This window comes from Caretta caretta, chromosome 9 (assembly GCF_965140235.1).
Source record: "Caretta caretta isolate rCarCar2 chromosome 9, rCarCar1.hap1, whole genome shotgun sequence".
Classification (NCBI taxonomy): domain Eukaryota; kingdom Metazoa; phylum Chordata; order Testudines; family Cheloniidae; genus Caretta; species Caretta caretta.
In genome coordinates, this window is record NC_134214.1 from 48,821,696 (window position 1) to 48,827,759 (window position 6,064).

A 6,064-nucleotide genomic window follows, 5' to 3' on the forward strand; every position below is an offset into this window, starting at 1 on the left:
TCTTCAAAGGAGGAAGACTTCAAAGGAGCCTCTCGTGCTGGGGATTGCAGAACAGCTAGTGCAGATGAGCTCTTCCTGGTGTGGGGAAAAAGAGGAACTAGGAGCTGATACAGAAACTACCCCCTTCTTCAGCTGAAAGATCTCAGGGAAAAAAAGGATCATCTGCCTTCCTTCTCTTCAGCACCATCTACAGCAGCACTGCCTCTCTCAGAACCAGAGTGCTCAGGACAGTCTTCTGCAGAGCTTCCCCTGTAGGCACTGGCAGCTTTGATCAAAGCCTGCTCAGCACCAGCAGGTTCAGGTGCAGAGAAAGCTTCAAAGTAGAGAGCGGCACCTACAGCATCCTCACTACAGAGAGCTTTTACAACTACATTTTCAGCTCCAAAAGCTTCTTTTGTATCTTCACCAAACTTCAGGGTCACTCCAGAACCTCAGTCACCAGTCCTGGAGGTTTCCCCGATCTCGGTGCCAGACAGATCGTCTCCTCAAAAAGAAGTGAGGGTACCTCTAATGAAAATGTCTTTGAACCAGCATGTCAATGCAATTAAGGATTTGAGTACCATTTAGATTATTCAGTCTCTTGCCATGGCTTCTGCATTAGAGGTTTCTTCCTCCAAAGTCTCTGATTCCTCTGCAGACTCTGACAGGAGCCCTCCACAAAGAGGGAAATCACACGGGTTGAAAGAAAATAAGTCTAGGGAGGCATATGGAAAAGAGCCTCCTAATAGTCCTGAGAATGCTAATTCTAACTCTGCTGCTTCGTTCTCTTCAAACTGGGCAAACATCCCTTTCTCCTATGGTCCACAACTGTGGCCATATTGGCCCTCATGTCCTCAGTAATCACAATTTCAAGGACAAATTCTCCCACAATATACAGGATCTATTTGTGAGTGACCTGCTATAAACTGTTGTAATACTAATAACTCGTCAAGTTCAAGATGCAGAGGAACAGCAGATTTCAAGTGATGGTGAAATACCAGCCCATCAAGACAATCCTTCTGATCCTGTACTTCATTCTTCTTCCTTACCATATAAAAACAATTTCACAGACTTCAGCTGATGATTTTAACACCTTTCAGAAATTATTGAAGCATCGACCTAACTACATCGGCTTAAGCACTACGCCTCTTGCTGAGTTGGAGTTATTAACTCAGTACAGTGGGCAAGTTACATCTATGTGAGCTGCATTTTAATGTAGATACTTAGAATTGGGTCTATGTAGGCTGCCTTTTGTCGGCCTAACTCTGCAGTGTAGATCAGGCATTACTGACTACATGTATTGTGATGCAAGACTCATCGTGGCTATCTGTCAGTTTTACCAAAAGAAGTGCAAACGATTATTAAATATTTGTCCTTCAATGGTGGGAATCTATTCGGTGCCAAGGCTGATGAATCTCTGTGTTCATTAGAAGACTTGAGATCCACACTCAGATCATTGAATTTATACACTCCTTTCAAAAATAAACAGTTTTGTCATCAATCTTCACTCCTCAGATATAGGAACACTCAATATCCTTCTTATTCATATTCCCAACAGCAGGGACCTTCTAAACAATCTGTAGAAGGAAGGCTAGATGTTGGAAGAAGTCAGTTCCACTACCCTCTTCTGTAAGTAATCAGTCGGATCAGACACAAAAACATCAAATTTGATGTGATGATTGAGGATCTTGGACTAATTTATAAAAGTGTTGTATACCCTTTACTTCACCCTTTGGTTCCCATCTATCTTATTTCCTGGAGACTTGGATGGCAATCACCACAGATCAATGGGTCCTTCAAGTAACCAGGGATGATTCTGCTGTTCAATTTCAATCTTTGCCTCCTTGCCACTCCCTTTCCTGGTTCCTTTTCAGGGACTACTCTCATGTGAGTTCCAAGCATCAGGAGATAGACAAACTGGTCAAATTCAGAGGAATAGAGTGAGTACCTCAGGAGTATATTGGAGAAGGTTTCTATTCTCCCTATTTCCTCATACCAAAAAAGAAAGGTGGCTTATGTCAGATTCTAGATCTCAGGAACCTCAACAAATTCATCTGATATGCCAAGTTCCACATGGTAACTCTCGCTTCAGTCATCCCTACACTGGATCCCATGTATTAGTCCATTATGCTCAATTTACAGGATGCTTACACACACAAAATATCTATGTTTTATGGCTCTGGGGAGTCAGTACCAATTCACAATGGTGCCTTTTGGAATTTCATCAGCACTGAGGGTGTTTACAAAGTGCCTATCAGTATTTGCAGCCCATCTGTGCAAACAAGGGTTGTATATTCCCCCAGACAAGCCAGTCAACTACATAAGGGCGAAGTTGTGGCAGCAAAGAAAGTGATTCATTTATTTCGATCCCTGGATTTGAGGATTAACTTTAAAAAGTGAAATCTGATTCCCTCACAGTCCCCTGAGTTCATTGGTGCTCTCTTAGTCTCAATAGCAACGAGAGCATTCCTCCCACCAAACAGTTTCCAAATTTAAAAAAATAATTTGATTTTCCACTTTTGCACTCAAAATTGTGCCTCAAATTTCTTGGTCATCTGGGTTTATTATGTACATTTGTAACCCCATTTGCCAAGTTACATATCAGTCCATTTCAAGTGTGGATCAAGTCTGTTTACAGACCAGCAATCCCTGATATGTCAGTGAAAGTGCTGATTCCAGATCAAATTCTATCCTCAACGGAATGGGGTATGATAGAGGGAACTGTACATGTGGTAATTCCATATACCCCCTGATTTGTGTCTAAAACTTTGATAATAGATGCATCCAAGATGGGCTGGGTAAAACATTTATATCGTATTCAGGCTCATGGCCTCTGGTCCGATCTAGAATCCATGATTCACATAAATGTACTAGAACTAAGGGCGGTGACATTAGTTTGCAAAGCATTTCTACCTAGCATAAAGAATTCTTCAAGTTCTCACAGACAATTCCACAGCTACCTATTACTTAGACAGGGAGGCACAACATGAGGCCTTCTTTGACAACAAGCCGTAAAACTTTGGAAATGGTGCATTTAGAATCACACCAATCTGACAACTCTTTAACACCCTGGAGAGAAAAATGGTCTAGCAGAAAAATACACTAAGCAGAAAAATACACATCCTATGAATGGGAATTAAAAAATTCAGTACTAAACCAGATTTTCTGAAAGTGAGGGCTTCCCCAGATAGACTTAATTGTGTCAGTTCAAAACAGGAAATATCCTATATTTTGCTCTCAAGAAGGAAAGAGTCCAGGATTTCTAGCAGGCATATTCATGATTTCTGGTCACATCATCTGATGTGGGCTTTCCCTCCATTCCCACTGATTCCAAGAGCGTTGCAGAAAATAAGGCAAGAAAAGGCTCAAGTTATACTGGTGGCTTCCGGTTGGCCTCTGTCGCACTCTGTCATTGCATCAGTGCCTGTCCTGGGTGCCTCACAATGCTTTGCTGCTGTAGCTCCCAGCCCAGGCTGCTCACACCCAGTCTGCCAGCATGCAGGTCGTACCCTGAGTGTCTGTGTGCTGGACAGCCCTGGATCAGCACTTCTAACCCCAGTAATCTTTCTACAGCCCCACTTTGGCTTCCACCAGCCTTGGTTACCACTTGCAGGTTGACCCCAACATGCTCCCAGTCCCGGATTTTCCCCAAACCATGTGTTCTGCAATGTCCAGCCCTCTCTAGGACAGCTAAGAGGAATAATAAGGTTTGTTTGTTCTTCTAAATACACAAAAACATATCACAAATCTTATTAACCTAACTGGGTGTAAATATACCCTTCCCTTTAAACACCACACTGTTGTTTATGGTTAAAATGAAGTGAATTCATTAACAAAATATATATAGGATTGAGTGAGCTCAGGAATAAGGAATGAAGATAGAGTTACAAGTAAAACAAAGTATGCTTCTCTCTAAAATTTAATATAGCAAGATACAGGTGTTAGTCAAGATGGTTTCTCTCACCGGTCATTTTCTTACCAGTGATGGCTGACTTTCCCTCAGTCAGGTCCTCCTAATTTCTCTTGTTGTCAAGGTACAACACAGTACTAATTTCTTCATCTTAGATTAAAGATCTTTACCTAAGCACGTTTCACACATATATTCGATTCAAGAGACTTGAATCTGCTGCTTGGTTGAGGAACTCATCTTACACAACTTGCAGCTTGTGTCTGTCTAGATATGGATGCCAAAGATGGCTTCTGTCCTTGCTTATATCTCCCAAAGCTCAATGACTTTGCTTCAAGAGGCAAGATGACCTCATGGTATTCTTCCCTTCTTGTGGGCTTCCTATCTCCCTATATTATTTCTGTGTTAATAGGGCATCCATTGTTTCAGATTCCACAATGCTTAATTTACGTATGAGACAGGTAGATAGGTGTGACGTTATGTACTATCTGAGTAAACTATACAATGACTATCCATAATTCCTTACATAGTGTTAATACATATACAGTATTTCACAGTGATATTGATCACCAATATGTCATTAGCTTTCAGAAAAGACCTCACTCTGTTCACTTTTGTAACACAGTAATATTGTATACAGTCAGTTGGTTCAGTTGCTTATCACTTGAGGCTCTGGAAGGGCCGGGGCACTCAAACAGCTCAGGAGTTTTCAGAACCAGCTATGCAAATATTCCTGCCATATAGTCCTGTAGCCGGACCCTCTGTTGCCTAATTTGTATGTGGAAATGAGGCATCCACCTAAGAAAATTACCATGCAGGAAAACCCAGCATGTAAGCAGGGTATTTTCAGAGAGTAGCTCAGTCCCGCAGCAGGGGGAGGATGGTTGCAGTTGGCACAGAATGCACAGGGCAGGGGCAAGGCCCAGTTTGAGGGATGGGAATGCAGCCAGGGCAAAAAGTCCTATTTTTCTAAGGATGGAATTGATGCACTGAGCTTGGAGGCAATCCCTGCACCCTGCGTTTTGACCAGCTGCTTGGCCTGTAGCTGTGGAACTCAATTTATTGTACAGCTAAGTAACCTCTCATTCTCCATCAAGTAAATGGTTTTATAATTGCTCCACCATAGGAGACTCTGAAGTAGTAACCCAGTGTGGAGTGGGGTGCTAAGGAGATAAATCCAAGATAGTTTGGAGGACTCTGTTACCAAAGTTGTGTCAGCCCTAGAAGCAGGTAAGATTGATGTAATGCTTGGTGAATGTTGAATGAAGGACCAAGTTGCAGTCCTGCAGATTTCTGCTGTGGGAACATCCTTCAGAAGGGCTAAAGATGTGGATTGAGCCATAGTGGAATGGGCTGTCCTCTATGGGATGTGTTTCAGAGTAACAGCCGTGCTAGTCTGTATTCGCAAAAAGAAAAGGAGTACTTGTGGCACCTTAGAGACTAACCAATTTATTTGAGCATGAGCTTTCGTGAGCTACAGCTCACTTCATCGGATGCATACTGTGGAAACTGCAACAGACTTTATATACACACAGAGAATATGAAACAATACCTCCTCCCACCCACTGTCCTGCTGGTAATAGCTTATCTAAAGTGATCATCAAGTTGGGCCATTTCCAGCACAAATCCAGGTTTTCTCACCCTCCACCCCCCCACACACAAATTCACTCTCCTGCTGGTAATAGCCCATCCAAAGTGACAACTCTCTACACAATGTGCATGATAATCAAGTTGGGCCATTTCCTGCACAAATCCAGTTTCTCTCACCCCCCTCCAAAAAACACACACACAAACTCACTCTCCTGCTGGTAATAGCTCATCCAAAGTGACCACTCTCCCTACAATGTGCATGGTAATCAAGGTGGGCCATGTCCAGCACAAATCCAGGCTTTCTCACCCCCCCCCTTTTTTTTTTCTCCCCAGGGACACACACACACACACACAAACTCACTCTCCTGCTGGCAATAGCTCATCCAAACTGACCACTCTCCAAGTTTAAATTCAAGTTAAACCAGAACGTCTGGGGGGGGGGGGTAGGAAAAAACAAGGGGAAATAGGCTACCTTGCATAATGACTTAGCCACTCCCAGTCTCTATTTAAGCCTAAATTAATAGTATCCAATTTGCAAATGAATTCCGATTCAGCAGTTTCTCGCTGGAGTCTGGATTTGAAGTTTTT